At 35.3% G+C, this 17,147-nt stretch overlaps 2 pseudogenes; one reads left to right on the top strand and one right to left on the bottom strand.

Annotated features, from left to right (window-relative positions):
- Positions 1 to 9,197: 9,197 nt before the first annotated feature.
- Positions 9,198 to 10,125, bottom strand: LOC125829436 (trihelix transcription factor ASR3-like; annotated as a pseudogene).
- Positions 10,126 to 11,631: 1,506 nt separating this feature from the next.
- Positions 11,632 to 15,653, top strand: LOC125829435 (proline-rich extensin-like protein EPR1; annotated as a pseudogene).
- Positions 15,654 to 17,147: the final 1,494 nt, after the last annotated feature.

The raw sequence follows: 17,147 nt of genomic DNA, 5'->3' as shown, positions 1-17,147 counted from the left end.
TTAATTTTTTAAAAAAAAAAAAAACTGCAGCAACAAGAATGTTGAAAATATTGTTTAAACTTCTTCTCCACAGGTAGTTGGACAAAATCTTCATTATCATCAATTTTGTTGCAAATTGATTTGAAACCGCTCGAAATACCAACTACACCAAGGCTTGAAATCCCAGAACTACTAAAGCAGAAGTATCAACTATGCCAAACCTGAAATCCTAGAACAGCCAAAGTCAAAAGTCCCTGAACTTCCAAAGAAGAAGTACCAACTATGTCAAAGCTTGAAGTCCCAGAACTACCAAAGACAAAAGCCCCAAAGCTTCCAAAGCTAAAAGTCCCAACTATGCCAAAGCCTGAAATCCCAGAACTACCAAAGCCAAAAGTCCCAAAACTTCCACAACCAGAAGTACCAACTATGTCAAAGCTTGAAGTCCCAGAACTACCAAAGCCAAAAGCCCCAGAGCTTCCAAAGCTAAAAGTCCCAACTATGCGAAAGCCTGAAATCCCAGAACTACCAAAGCCAAAAGTCCAGGAACTTCCAAAGCCAGAATTACCAACTATGCCAAAGATAGAAATCCTAGAACTACCAAAGCCAAAAGTCCCCGAGCTTCCAAAGCTAAAAGTCTCAACTGTTCCAAAATCTGAAATTCCAGAACTACCAAAGCCAAAAGTCCCTGAACATCCAAAGCTAGAAGTGTAGATATATGGAACAAAGAATGAATTGGCATATTTAAGTGTAGAACTAAATTGATGATTTAGCTATTTTTACTTTTTGTTTCGTTTATCCTAATGCATATTAAATGGATTCAGTTACCTCTATTTCGCCTGCTCTAAAAGAAAGATGAGAATAACCAATGCTTCATGCTTAAATGTAACATTATTTTTTTAGGTAAAAAACAATAATCAACCACCCAAAAACTCATCATTAATTCAATTTCACAAATTGATCTTAATCAACTTCATAGCCGAGAACGCAATAGCCAAGTCCCAAGTAATTGCAGCCAATGATTTCCAAAGCTTGGGTTTTACATGTGCTGATCAAATATTTGACTTCGAGTAGCGTTTACTGTTATTTAGTGTCCCTTTGTACACCAAAAGTTGTTGTGGCTAATTGATTTAGTATAATTTTTCCTTACAAAAGGTAGAAAGTCATATCGATTCTACCAGGCATCACTTTTTTTTATCAAACAATAAAACTCTAAATTTTTAAAATGAAAGATGGCAGTTACCGAGTAACCGTGCTAACTTTGCTAGCAAAGTTAGGTGCTTTGCCAGTGAACCAACAGGCTATGGGAAGTGACTTCATTTGTTTTTTTTTTTTATAATTGAAATATTTTATTTTACATATATGTATTTAATAAAATTTTGGATGCCCTTCATCCTACCTAAATCCGCCCCTGTATGCAATGCAACAGTCCTTTTATATGAATCTGACATACTATTCTTTCAGTATTGACTTCTTCTTTTTCATTTCTTGGAGAATTGTATTGACATTTGTGGTATATTGTGAATCCAGGACTTCTCTCTTCTCAAGAAAATGAAATATAAGCTACTATATCCGGTCCAAACCTGTATTACCAACTTTGCCAAAGCTTGAGATCCCAACTGTCCCAAAACCAGAGCTTCCTGCTATATGCCAAAGTTTGAGATTCCAGCAATGCCAAAATACCCGAGCTTCCTCCCTTGAAAAATCTAGAAATCCCACAACTACCAAAGCCAAAAGTTCCAAAGATTCCAAAGCCTGAACCAACTTTTCCTTCACTTTCTCCACCATTCTACTGCTTGAGCAAATTATATGCTACTCACTCTATTAGTAAGTACTCAACCGATGTTTAAAGATTTCCATCTCAGTACATCTATCAAGTTTACGAGATGAGCTATGAGTTTGGCAAAACTTATTGGATACTTTCTGCTAGGAGTAGAAATTGTAGTTCTTTTATACTATATGAGTGAGTGTTTTACTCTGGCTTAGTTCCAATATATCATTGACCGGCCATGATCTCTATTTCTGCTCAATCCTTGTTTGTCGACTGAACCATTTTTTCCATCACATTTCGGAAAAGGCTCTATTTGGTTTCATCATGTAAAGGAAATTGGAAGTGCCTATGAAGAATTTATGTTTTATCGGTTCAATTTTTAAAATTTTTAACATTTAAATTATTCTATTTGTAAATTAAAAGTATGGATTCTAGCGTATTATTTATTTTGCTTTTTGTGATACTTTTACACATAAACTCCGCTCCAAAATTACTAGGTTCATATGAATCTAGTTTTTCGTGCTGCATTTTCCCCTTCTTGCTTTGTCACCCGGAAACTCATGATTCGTGTCACCAAAGGTGACTCCATTCCCGAAGCTCAAAGTTAAGACGTCTAATTAAGGATTAATAAATATTTATTCTTTGCACATCTCTACCACAACGATTGATGATATCTTAGTAGTAGCTACTCTTTCTGTCACTATTGTTCCATAAAAAGCCTAATTTTGTCTACAATCGATATAAGTATAGTTTATATGTTTGAAGTTATATTAGACTTTTTATTTCTTTAACTATGACGTGTCAAATGTTATCGTATTTTACTAAAAATATTACGTATTATTTTGTAGATTATTGATCACAACTTTTAAGTATTCATATAATGTAATGTTTTCTCCATCAAATTAAATTATCAACAATTATTTTAATGTTCTTAATAATCATCATATATTATATATCATATATATATATATATATATATATATATATAAAAGAGAACCCTAGGTCCGCCTACGTGGCGCCACCACAAACAAGAATTCCCTTTTAATTTATTTATTTCCAAAACTAGCCTTCCCTTTTCATGAAAAGTTGTGACTTTTATGAGAAGTTGTAACTTTTATGAAAAGTTTTGACTTTGATGAAGAGTTGAGACTTCTCTATCAAAAGTTGTAACTTTTCTGAAAAGTTGTGACTTTTATGAAGAGTTGCGATTTTTATGAAAAATTGTAAATTTTATGAAAGGTTGTGACCTTTTCGAAGGGTTGTACCTTTTCCAAAGAGTTGTGACCTTTCCGATTAGGTACAATAAGCATTTATTCACACTACCCTTTGTTGTCTATAAATAGAGGGATTTCTTGCCACTATTTTTTGTAGGTTTTTTTCCATTGTAGGGTAGTGGAATTCAAATACATTAATTAAGTTTCTTATGAAGTTTGTTTCATTCGTCAAAGTTTTCTTCCTCCTATTTCATGGAGCTTAATCTTTACTATAAGTCATAGTGATTCATGTAATTATGACAATTATTTTTGCTATTTTGGTGACTTTTTTTTAACTCTGTTAAAAGTTTCAGTAAAGATGATTGCAAATTGGTCTTCTCTTTTGTCCCTTTCAACATGTTTCTTCGTATAAGCAAAGAAAATTGATTTTGAATTGAAGGCGACATTACTATTCTTGCACCTCTCATTCCACAACTCATAACGGTGTTGAAATGGTTGAATTCATTACATTAGTTCTTTAGTAAACAAATCTTTTATTTCTGCCACTATTATTTGTAGGTATTTTTTTGCTATAGGGGAGTCGAATTCAAATACATTAATTAAACTTCTTATGAAGTGTGTTTCATTCCTCATATTTCATGAAGCTTTATCTTTTACCGTAAGTCATAGTGATTCATGTATCTATTGCAATTTCTATTTGCTATTTTGATGACTTTTTTTTTAACTCTGTTAAAAATTCCAGTGAGGATGATTGAAAATTTATCTTCTCTTTTGTCCCTTTCTACAGGTTTTTCATATACTTTTTGGGAAAATTGCTTGTGGGTTGTGCTATATTTGATAGCAGACAACAACAAATATGTGATAACTAATACGGAACTAATGATGAAGTTTGTTAAAAGAACAAAACGGATTCCTCTCTTGCTTTCCACAGTTAGTATTTTATTTTGATTATTTTTTCTTAGGTACAAACAATTTGTATGTCATTGCACTCTTCCTAGAATATTAGTATAGACACAAATAGTCCACTTCTTTTGTCTTAAGTTAAGTAATTTGTCATATTTCTTCGTCTCTTCTTTTTGGGCATAATAAGAGATCACGTCTTCTTGAAACTAACAAATGTCCAAAATGCACTATAACAAAAAAAATAAATTATCGACAATAAATATGCACATTAACGAAGAGTGCTACTGCCTTTACCGACATTAATTAATTGTCATTAGATTCAATGTTGCAATAAACTTTAGGGACATTTATAGAGAGGACCAATTACCTCTGAAAATACATATTTAGCGATAATTAAGCTATTAATTGTCGTTAAAGATCATTTTTACTGTAGTGATAACTCTTTATTTTGATAATTTTTTTTGTTTTTTTTAAAATATGAAGTAACAACTCTTTCTTTTGGATTATTTCAATTAAATTTGTGAACTGTAAACTTGGATACAGCCCAATAAACTATCTTTTTGAAAAATATGTTAAGCAATATGTATTTTTCTTCTTGATTGCTAGGGAAATAAGGTTGTCTTTATTATTATTTGTGGATATTTGTGAGTTGAAGTGCTCACAAAATCATGCTGCGAGATTTTAATATGTTATATGTCAAAATTTTGGTTTAGAATATCTAGGTGAATAGTTCCATTCAGATGCCACCTACTGCTTGGTTGATAATTGCATTAATTCTTTGTAATTGCATACTATAACCATAACAATAACTATGGTTCAATTCCAAATTAGTTGGGGCCGATGATATGAAACCTGAGCAATAGTAATGACTATTCTGATACAATGAGAAAAAACATTTAGGATACTAACAATTTTAGGGCCATTTTAAAAATATACATGATGTGTCATACTACAATAAAAACAGATTAATGGAGGTTCATAAGAAAGGAGCTGAAGGTCTTCCATTTGAGTTTAGCTAAATATGTTCTTGTATGGACGTGATGTTCCACTTTACTTGGGAGTGTTGTTGTTCGAGGCTTTTTGGTAGTCTCTTCTATAATGTCTGATGTTGTTCGTTATAACTTTTTGGAATTTAGCAAATTTCATTACTTCTGATCAACTATTTCTATGGAGATTTTCTTAGACTTCTTTTTTATACTTAAAATCTCTCTATGACTCATAAATGTATTGAAAATATGAATATTACAGAATGATCATATGTAAGCTTAATAAAATAATACAATCCCGTGCGAAGCACGGGTAATTTACCTAGTATATATCATATATATAACAGAGAACCTTAGGCCCACCTACGTGGCGCCACCACAAACCAGAATTTCCTTTTAATTTATTTATTTCCAAAACTAGCCTTCACATTTCATGAAAAGTTGTGACTTTTATGAAAAATTGTGAATTTTATGAAAAGTTGCAACTTTTATGAAGAGTTGTGACTTTTATGTAAGGTTGTAACGTTTATGAAAGGTTGTGACCTTTCCGAAGGGTTGTGACATTTCCAAAGAGTTGTGACGTTTTCGATAAGGCACAATAAGTATTTGTTCACACTACCCTTTGTTGTCTATAAATAGAGGGATTTCCTCTCATTTTAAAACAATGAAAATTTTGAACTTTATCTTCTTCTTCTTCTGCACAATTAAATATTCATGTACTTTGCTCTTGTTGAGTGGCTTACTGACACCATTGTTTTTGTATCAATACGTTGGTGAATAAAATCGTTCTATCCTAAGAGGATCTAATTCTTTAAACCTCCTGTATTAGAGGGGAATAATTTTCTTAAGGGGAAACTGTGGACTTAGTGGACTTGATTTTTTCCTTTCTATTTCATTCTAATTTTACATATCCTGGTATTTTTTTACAGTTATTAATTTATGCTTATGATGTTAATTGTTGTTTTTGAGTACATGTTTTAAACTTTGTTGTTTATGTTTCTGCAAAGTTATTGTCTCTAGTTATATTGAACATATACACATATAGTAGGTATATTCATTGTGCAGAAAATAACTATTGTACTCTATTCCAAGAATTCATGTTTTGATATTCTATGATTTAAAAGTACTACATATAAGCTTACATATTATCTATTTAAACATAGATATGAAGTTTCTTCACTTATCAATTGAAGAAATTCATTATGATAGTCCAAAAGTTATAATTGCTTTCATGTTCAGGCGTAATTTCTTTTTTGAATCTGTTCACAAATTTTTGAATTTTTTCCTCAAACATATATCACAATTGTATAATCTATGCAACTTTAATGTGTTCTTTTCTTACGAAATGTCTTTGTATATATATTTTTATTTTCTTCGTTACTTTCCTTTTTATATTGATTAAAGAACCAACGATTCATTATTTCTTGAATAATTCATCCATTAGAGGTTCTTGAGTTATGTGATAATGACAAATAATCAAATTCATGTTGGAATATTGTTAATATTTTTTTAAGTTCCTATTTTTAAAAATTATTTTTAATGTATGAATATTAGTAAAGGATTATTTGCAAGTTCAATGCACTTATTATTTATGACTGCGCGAAGCGCGGGCAAATTACCTAGTTAACTTTTAAATCACACTAAAATTATTTTCCTAATAAGAAATATTTTCACAAAAAAATTGGCATTATGAGGTCGGATCCATAAACTACATATATTTCAAAGTGATAACATCTAATTTAGTAAATATTTCACCCTTATTTAGTTTCATTCCTAAGTACTTACTGCTAACAAGTAATAATTTTCTAATTCAAACTATTCAAAAATTTACAAAATATTTTTTTTTCCCTACAAATAAGAGTGTCGGACTTTTCTTCTTTGATTTATAATGATAGATATTTATTTGAAAGGATAGGATATACTTAGATATGGAGCACAAAATGATTTGAATTTAATACAATTACTATAAATGGAAATGATAGCATCACAGTAAAATATATGTTTTCATTTAATAAATAATTAGTAAAACAATATGTAGTTAATTCATGATCTTCTTGAATGTTTTTCATAAAATGAATAAACTTTCAGCTTCTGTTTTTTCATGTCATGACAGAAAATAAAGTCATGATGACACCTACTAAAATCCACAAGTAGGTAAGTCAACCCTCATCCTCAAATCAACTAAAACGGGCCTAGGGAGCTTAAGGACTGAGCAAGAGGATAATAAGATACGTTTAAGGAAGAAACATTGAACATAAGAGAACACAAACATATATATATGTGTGTGGGTGGTTGTTGTTCATTTTTCCATACTTCCTTATACTAATTTATCATTTTATAGCGTTTATAAGAGGAAGACTGTACAATAATGGACATGACTATTGTGAATGGACAAACATAACTTTAAAAAACATAGACTTTTTTGTTATTGATAGTGAAACTTGATTAACTGTAATGATCCTCCATGCCACTTCGGTGTAAATATCTTATTTTCATCATTTAGAGCATTCCTATAACGAACCCAAGTGATTTATGACATGTTGAGACTAACAGTTCAATCAACTGGTCGTTCATTTTGTTTTTGTGCAAGTTTATGTGCTTTGAAGATTTTGAAGCTTAACCAGCTGACTTCGGTCAAAAGTTCAGAAAGGCGACCTCAAAATGCAACTATGAGGGTTCCGTTAGCTCTGAAACATCAAGTTTGGTCTAAAATGATCTTTCGTGTGGATCCGGAGGCTTCAGGGCTAATTGTGAGCCCCCTTATGAGTTTTGGCTTAAAATAGAGCTTGGGTATGGGAGCCATTTTTTGTCAAGACGAGCTTAGTTTGAAGCTTTAACTTCTCAGTTGAATTTTATGGGGTTGCATATCTTGTTTGCATGCATGAGATTTTGAACCAATCCCGAGCACCCAAGTGAAGCCCTAGGGGCTTAGCTAAAAATTTTGTGGCAGATGTTGGTGCCCCCACTTTTGTAGCCCTGCTATGGCATTAGTAGCCAGGGTTCCACTTTAGCAGGCTAGGACATCCAGGTGGCATCCGCTTTAGCAGACTTTGCTCGCTTAAGCGGGCATCACTTTAGCTGCCAAGGCTTCAGTTTAGCAAGCCTGGCCATCTTAGGCCCTATTGCTTAAGAGACTTTCACTTTAGTGGCCAAGGTTTGCTTTAGCACGGTCCTTCTGTCTTTCCCCAGGTGCTTTCGCGAAATTGTGGATGCTTTTGCTGCACCTGCAATAGTATTAAGACTTGACACGATCAGCTCTCACATAAAGTTTGTAATTTGATTATGAGAGTTGTGGGACTCTGAATTGGTGATTCAAGGCTGGGTGTGATTGGGGAATGTGGGGCTATGCATTAGAGTACTTGGGGAGCATATGAGAGAATCCGTTCGAGGTATTTTCAACTCTAAAAGGGATGCCTAGCTCTTGTCTTTAGCTTTAATGATGTTTTATGTTGCATGTTATTGTTTGCTACGTTTCAAACCCCAAAATGTGTTCCATTTTGGGACAAAGGTTTAGGGAGGTAATTAGGACCTTTTGACAGAGTCAGTTTTTGAATATTTGGTGCGGGTCCCATATTTCACATTCTTACTCCAATTTAGGTATGTATCTATTATATGTAACTTTAGTGTCTAAACAACTATGTTAATGTTGTGATTCCATTCTTAATAGTGTGGTAGTGTTCAGAGGTTGTTCAGAATGGAATTGCTCCTAAGTCATGATTTGGATTGTGTGTGTGTTCTACCTAAAGGTAGGATATGGCTTCCCTTTCCCACTATGTTTAAACGAATCATTCTCATTAGTGTTTTTTGAAATTATCTCAGTTTTTGCCCTAAAAATTAGTTTAGAAAAATATTCAATGTGAGTCAAGTAACATGTTGGTGAGTAATGCACATCAACAAAGCCAAATTTAAGCAAGATTTAGTTTTTAATATATTTAAAAACAACATAAAATTATACTGAATATGATTTCTTCCACAATTAAAATATTCAATTTTTAAAATTTCTTGATGACCTAAATGAGTGAGAAAACACATTTCAACAAAACTTTTGATATTGGATGCCATAGGTTAAAGGAATTCATGCTAATACAAATCATAATTAGAAGCGAGATATTATGATTTGTATACAATGTTTCTGCAAACCGAGCAAGCAAGCCCAAGTGGTGAGATATACATAGGAGCCTGGCTGACTAGAAATTGTGACAAAACGTAGAGAGACTTGAGTATAAAAAGAATTAAGAAAAAAACATCTATTTGTTTTATAGTCGTGATGTGTTGATTTTTTGCCAAGACTAAGCCTTTGAAAGCTTAAAAAAACATATTTTGCATTGTAATTAAATGAACTAGGCACTATAACTTATCTGCAATTCTTCCTAAAGCACCTGCAAGCTTGTTTTAGCACAACTACTAAGTTATCAACATGGTCCTTTCTTTGCTGCCTATCTTGTTCAGAATGCATATTCTGAGCTTCAAGTTGGGAGCTCACCATTTGCCATTCCTTTCCAGCACTTTTACTAAATGATGTTGGACATTCCTTGTTTTTTCATCATTTGAGTTGTTTCGCTTTCGTTTCCTTCCTTCTTGACCTCTCCATTTATCAACTCCTGGAGTGGTAGTTTGTCTTACACCTGCTTGTGTAGGAGAAACTTGAGAGAGTGGCTGATGTGGCTCCTCTGAAGTTAAAGTAGGAATAACATCCTCATTCATTTGTGGTACATATGAAAACAACCCATCATCCCCTACAACAACACTTCTGCCACTATCAAACAAAACTTCTGACGCGGAAGCCAAATCTAACCCTTCTTCATTGCCATTTCCATGATCAAGAATATTAAACACTTGTCTATTAAAAAATCCAGGTAATTTTTTTTCTCTCTTAAAATCATTCCTCACATCCAAAATGACTCTTTTTCTTCTTTAATCTGAGACTCCCACACTCTTTAATCTTTTTAAAAATCCCTAGCCAGATTACTCCATCTCTTCTGGCATTGAATCGGTCCACGATTCACCCCTTGTCTTTTGCAGTAGGATGAAACTGAATCCCACTTAGCTTCAACCTGTGTTGAGCCCAATTCCATACCTCCGGTTCGGGCTTGATGGATCCGGTCTTCAACCACTTTTTTCCCTGTATGAGAACGAGAATTTCTTGTTTGGTCCAACGAGGGAGCCTCGACACTTTGTTGGCATCATTGACGCCATTGATGGATGGTTGATGGTCTTCAGAGCCGGTAGATGGAATTAGGATCAATTGCTTAAGGTTGTCACTTTTTGAAGCCATGTGAGTTAATGAGGAGAGGAATGATAATCACAGAGTTTGAGTAGGAGAGGTAGAATGTTTAAATTGTAATGGTAATATTCATCTAATGTTCTTAGCCTTTGGGTATTTATAATAATATTTTGTGTATGAAAACACATTTTTATTATTTTTATCACATCTTTTCGTGGATACGATTAACTTTTAAATCACAATAAATTAGTTTCCTAATAAGAAATATTTTGACTAAAAATTGACATTCTGAGGTCGGGTCCATAAACTACATATATTTCAAAGTGATAATATCTAATTTAGTAAATAATTCACCCTTATTTAGTTTCATTCCTAATTAGTTAGTGCTAACAACTAAGAATTTTCTAATTCAAACAATTTTTAAAACTTACAAAATATAATTAATGTTTTTCCTACAAATAAGAGTGTCAGACTTTTCTTCTTTTTTCTTCTCTGATTTATATAGATAGATATTAATTTGAAAGGATCGGATACACTTAGATATGGAGAACACAATGATTTGAATTTAACTCAATTACTATAAATAGAAGTGATAGCATTCGAGTAAAATGTATATTTTCATTTAACAAATAATTAGTAAAACAATATGTAGTTAATTCAAGTAAATAACATACAGGAGCACAATCAAACATGTACTAGGCGTGGTACCAAGGCAAACTAGGTTTGGTACCTGATCCAACCATGTAGTAACATGTACTAGGCGTGGTACCTCAGCCAACTTAATATATGTAGCTGGCGAGGTACCCAAAGCCAACCAATTGTCACAAAACACAAAATTAGAATCATAATGAACTATGGTAACACTTGTAAACACAAGTAAATTAAACGCCTTCATCATCTTACATTTATTTGATCTTCCTAACCATGCATTGCAGAAACAATACAATAAAAACAATTATCATGCATACATTACATAACTTGGAAACAATAAACTATCACCTTTCTTGAATCAAGCCTTGAAATCTCCATTGGACCTGTGTATTTCCTTGTTACAAATCCTAGCTAGCTTGTTATTGGTCTACAATTAATAATACAGGTACAAGATTCAATCTCCAATGGCCTAATTATATTCATATTACAACTTAATCTCAACCCCAAGCCAAACTTATGATCTTCTCACCCAATCCAAGGCTTTTCCACCATTATTCACCGAAAACTACCAATTCCATAGCTACATGAGTGAATAACAATAGATTAATCAAGAAAAACATTTAACAATTAACCCAAGTCTATACAACCCAAAATCCTTAGTAACTCAGATTTTCCCAACATAGGAACAAAACCAAAGTGTTCCCTAGAGTCCCTAATAGCACCTCAATGGCCTAGGGAATCAAACTATGAAGTTGAAGATTGGATTACCTACATTTACAAAGGCTCTGATGAAAAATGGCTGAAATTCGCCCTAATTAAGTGCCCTGTGCTTCCCCAAAACGTACTTTCCAAATAATTAGCGACTTTGGGGAATTTTCTCCATTAATTGCAACCAATCCGGCTAAAATGGCTCAATCCCACTATAGTGGAAGTGCTATAGTGAGACCTCTTGCTGTAACGGGAATTAATTACATCACAAAAGTAGTGTGTCACCCACTATGGAAGCTTGCATGGGACAAAAACGCAAAAAATACTCTAAAAAGTCTCCATTTTTCAACACACCTTCAAAAATTGACATCCAAGACCAACCTATTCATGCCAAGTTTGATAACGTCGAGTTCTACTCACCCCAATTCATTTATGAAAAGCCTACAAGTTCCTTAAAACGTCATAGCTAATAGAACGACTAACCAACACTTATATATTTTTACCCCAATCCTTCCCCGAATTTCCCTAGACCTCACCTTTATTCGAATTATGCAATGAATCTAGTAATATAAGTACTTATATCAAGTGAACATTAAAAATGCAATATTCAGTCAAACCAATGCCTTATAAAATAAGACTGATGAAGTTTATATTTTGATTTTTAAAAACATTTAACAAAAGTGTAATGATTTTTTTTGTACGAGGAAGAACCAACATTGTCATCAATCGTGATAGAGTGGTATGCGTGTCAAGTTAAACTATACTTGATTAAGATATATTGTGTCTCTCTTATATCAACTTTTTATTTTGATTTGATTTAAAGAGACAAACAACAAATAAAGAAAGGACATAAAATACATTGTAATTAACAATTTAAAGGTGATTAGTAAATATTTAACAAAAGTTTGATTCCTTAATAATCTCATATAAGCTAGTAAATCTAGTATTCCTTTATTTTAGGGACACTCAAGATACTATGATATTGTTATTACAAGACAAATTCTAGATACTATAATATTTGCAGATGTCTCTCTTATATCCACTTTTTATTTTGATTTGATTTAAAGAGACAAACAACAAATAAAGAAAGGACATAAAATACATTGTAATTAACAATTTAAAGGTGATTAGTAAATATTTATCAAAAGTTTGATTCCTTAATAATCTCATATAAGCTAGTAAATCTGAGTATTCCTTTATTTTAGGGATATTCAAGATACTATGATATTGCTATTACAAGACAAATTCTAGATACTATAATATTTGCAGATAAATAGGTCAACTAACGTATCAAATATTGAAATCCTCCTTTTTATATGCTTGTAAAAATCTATATATAGCTAAATGAAAAACTATTGGAATATCAAAACTTCATTTGCTCTTAACACATGTTACTCTAAGCTTCTTGCATCTGCAGAAAAATGGCTCAGCATTCCAAATTGTCCTCCCTCTTATTGCAGCATTTATCTACTTTATACATGACCGCATGATTACAACTATAACAGCATGTCACATTCTACAAACTCTAGTTTCTCAATGCCCACTACCCCTAGTTTCTCAATGCCCACTACCCCCCAGTTTCTCCAATTCCCCGGTCTTTCAAAGCCCGCTACCCCAAGTTTCTCCAATTCCCACAGTCTTTCAAAGCCCGAAACTCCTAGTTTCTCAAAATCTGAGACCTCTAGTTTCTCAAAGCCCAAGACTCTAGTTTCTCGAAACCTGAGACCCTAGTTTCTCAAAGACCGAAACTCCTAGTTTCTCCAAACCCGAAACTCCTAGTTTCTCAAAGCCTGAGACACCTAGTTTCTCAAAGCCCGAAACTCCTAGTTTCTCGAAACCTGAAACTCCTAGTTTCTCGAAACCTGAAACTCCTAGTTTCTCAAAACCCAAAATTCCTAGTTTCTCAAAACCTGAGACCCCTATTTTTCAAAGCCCGTGACCCCTAGTTTCTCAAAACCTGAGACTCCTTGTTTCTCAAAGCCCGAGACCCCTAATTCCCCAAGGCTCAAAATTCCTACTTTCTCAAATCCTGAGACTTCTACTTTTTCAAAGCTTGAAACTCGTAGGTTCTTAAAGCCCGAGACCCCTAGTTCCCAAAATCCTGAGACCCCTACTTTCTCAAAGCCCGAGTCCCCTACTTTCTCAAAATCGAAGAGCCCTACTTTCTCAGTGCCTGAGACTCCTACTTTCTCAAAGCCCGAAACCCTTAGTTTCTCAATGCCCGAAACCCCTAGTTTCTCAAAGCCCGAGACCCCTAGTTCCCAAAAGCTTGAAACTCCTACTTTTTCAAAGACCGAGACGCCTACTTTCTCAAAATCGGAGACCCCTAGTTTCTCAAAGCTTGAGACTCCTACTTCTCCAAACCCCGAAACCCCTACTTTCTCAAAACTTGAAATTCCTACTTTCTCAAAGCCTGAGATCCCAAGTTTTTCAAAGCCAAAGACCCCTAGTTTCTCAAAATCTAAGACTCCAACATTCTCAAAACCCGAGACTCCTAATTCTCCAAAGATCGAGGCCCCTAGTTTTTCAAAGCCTGAAACCCCTAGTTTCTCTACACCCTGAGACACCAACTTTCTCAAATCCTGAAACTCCGTGTTCCCCAAAGTCTGAGACCTCAACTTTCCAAAAGCCTAAAATCCCAAGTTCTCCAAAGCTCGAGACCCCAAGTTCTTCAAAGCCTGAGACCCCTAGTTTCTCAAAGCGTGAGATCCCTAGCTTCTCCAAGTCTGAAACTCCTAGTTCTTCAAAGCCTAAGATGCCAAGTTCCCTAAAACCTGAGACTCCAAGTTTTTCAAAACATGAGACTCTAACATTTTCAATGCCTGAGACTCCGAATTCCCCAAAGTCTGAGACCCCTACTTTCTCAAAGCCTGAAATCCAAAATTCTCCAAATCCTGAAGCCCCAAGTTTCCCAAAGCCAGTGACCTTTAGCTTTTCAAAACCCAAAACTCCTAGCTTCTCAAAGCCCGAGACTGCTAGCTTTTCAAAGCCTGAGACCCCAAGTTTCTCAAGGCCCGAGACTCCAAGTTTCTCAAAGCCTGAGACCCCAAGTTCCTCGAAGCCCGAGGCTCCAATTTCTGCAACGCCCGAGACACCAAGTTTCTCAAAACCCAAGACTCCTAGTTTCTCAAAGCCTGAGACTCTAAGTTCTCCAAAGCCCAAGACCCTAAGTTTCGCAAAGCCCGAGACCCCTAGTTTCTCAAAGCCCGAGACTCCTAGTTTCTCAAAACCTGAGACTCCAAGTTCCCCAAAACCTGAGACCCTTAGTTTTTCAAAACCTGAGACCCCAAGTTCTCCAAATCCTAAGACTCCAAGTTCTCCAAAGTCCGAGACCCCTAGTTTTTCAAAGCCTGAAACTCCTAGTTTCTCAAAACCTGAGACGCCAAATTCCTCTAAGCCTGAGACTCCTAATTTCTTATAACCTGAGACTCCAAGTTCTCTAAAGCTCGAGGCTCCTACTTTTTTAAAACCTGAGACCCTAAGTTCTCCAAATCCCCATACTCCAAGTTTCTCAACGCCCGAGACTCCTACTTTCTCAAAGCCCGAGATCCCAAGTTCCTCAAAATCCGAGACTCCAAGTTTCTCAAAGCTCGAGACCCCTAGCTCTTTTAAGCCTGAGATTCCTAGCTTTTCAAATCCTGAGACACCAAGTTCGCAAAAATTTCAAGACTCCTAGTCCCCTAAGCCTGAGACTCCAAGTTCTCCAAAGACCTAGAACCCCAAAGATCGAAACTCCAAATTTCCCAAGGCCTGAGACCCCAAGTTCCCCAAACCCCAATACACCTACTTTCCCAAAGCATGATACCCTAAGTTCTCAAAGCCCAAGACCCTAAGTTTTGAGACCCTGAGTTTTCCAAAACCTGAAACTCCTAGTTCCCAAATAGCCCGAGACACCGAATTCCCCAAAGTCTGAGACACCAAGTTCGTCTAAGTCTGAGATCCCAAGTTCTCCAAATTTTGAGACTATTAGTTTCTCAAAACCAGAGACATCTAATTCCTCAAAGCCTAAGATTACAACAACCCTAGAACACGAGACTTTTAGTGTCTCTATGCCTGAAATACCAAGTGTTCCAAAGCGTGAGCTACCAACTACCCCAAAGCCTGAGATCCCAACTTTTACAAAGCCTGAATTACCAGTTGTTTCAAATCCTGAGATTCCAAGTGTGATAAAGACAAAAAATCCAAAACTTTCTAAACCAACATTTTCAACTTCTCCATGAGTAACTATGGTGTTATCCATGTGGCGTGACTTGTGCTGGCTAACAAAGGAATTCAATCGCATATGAATGAGTTGACAATGGGTTTGGATGCGAATGGATAAAATATTCGACTCGTCGGTATTTTATGTGAATAAAAATGGGTTGAATGATGGATGATATTATAATATCCACTTATTATCTACTCATAAATTGTACAAAATTGAAATTATCTATCAAATAAAGTGAAGCGGATCTTGAATTCTATTCTACTCTTTACGCTCTAATTTTCTAAGTTTTGATTAATGATTTGACTTAGGTAAGTTCTAGTTATGTTTCTAGCTTAAACTGACTAAAACCTCATAATTTAAGGGTCTAAATAACGTAGCTTAGGGGTCCAACGAAATAGGAAAAGACCAAAAAACCCTGACTTAACTGCTATCGAGTGATCGGACCGACCGGGACCTACGGGCCGTAGGTACCGGTAGATTGAGGTCGTAGGTCGAGTGTGCCCGACAGGGCTTCACTAAAACGAGCATGACTTTTTACTCGAAGGTCAGATTTTAGCAAATTTCGCGGCGGTTGGAAAGAGGATTCAATTATCTATCATATCATAGGTCATGGGACACATAATTCATTTTCTTCTAGGAGTTATCACCATTTGAAGTTGACCCAATCACAATTTCATCGAACTGGCTGCTGACCCTTACCTACGTCAGACCTATGGACCGTACATCGAATGACAGTCTATGCTAGTCGACCGTCATTTGCATCAGAGGCTATGTAAAGGGCCTCGATCCAGACAATAGACCACGAACCGTGATCTGACCTACGGATCGTGGATTGTCCGTGAGCCGAGACTAGGCGATTTTCTGAGCTGGGTTTGGGGAGTGGTTGCAGTTGTGAACCACAGACCTCCAGGACGGGCCGTGGTCTGACCTTCGTCCGTGGATGCCAACTGTGGCTTGCACCTGCAACTTCTCAAAATCTCATTTTGGTATTTCTAGGATACGGGGTGTTACATTATCTCTCCCTTTAGAACATTCATCCTCGAATGAAGACTAAACTAGATGAAATAGAGGGAAAGGCTGCAATTCCCTACTACTAAACATGGAACTGAATTTCTGACTGAACTGAGTTCAAGAACATGCAAATACGCTGAAAAGCAAGTAGAAACTGAAGGAACATGATTTAAGACTGAATTTACGCATGAATGACTGCAAAACTGAAAAGGAACTATTACCTCAAGTTGGAGTGAAATCAGAAGGAAAGAGGTGAGGATGGGCTTTCATGGCCGCTTCTACTTCTCAAGTGGCTCCCTCTACGGACGGACTCCTTCACCAAATCTTGACTGAAGCGACTTCTTTGTTTCTCAACCTTCTAACTTGACGATCAAGAATCTCAACTGGTATATCCTCAAAGAAAGACTATCTTTTATAGCCACAGTCTCTAATGGCACTACGGATGCTGGATCACCCACACACTTCTTCAAAAGTGAAATGTGAAAGACTAGATGCA

This window comes from Solanum verrucosum, unplaced genomic scaffold (assembly GCF_900185275.1).
Source record: "Solanum verrucosum unplaced genomic scaffold, falcon-dt-bn FXZP01000052.1, whole genome shotgun sequence".
Lineage (NCBI taxonomy): Eukaryota > Viridiplantae > Streptophyta > Magnoliopsida > Solanales > Solanaceae > Solanum > Solanum verrucosum.
This window is presented reverse-complemented; position numbering and strand designations above follow the sequence as displayed.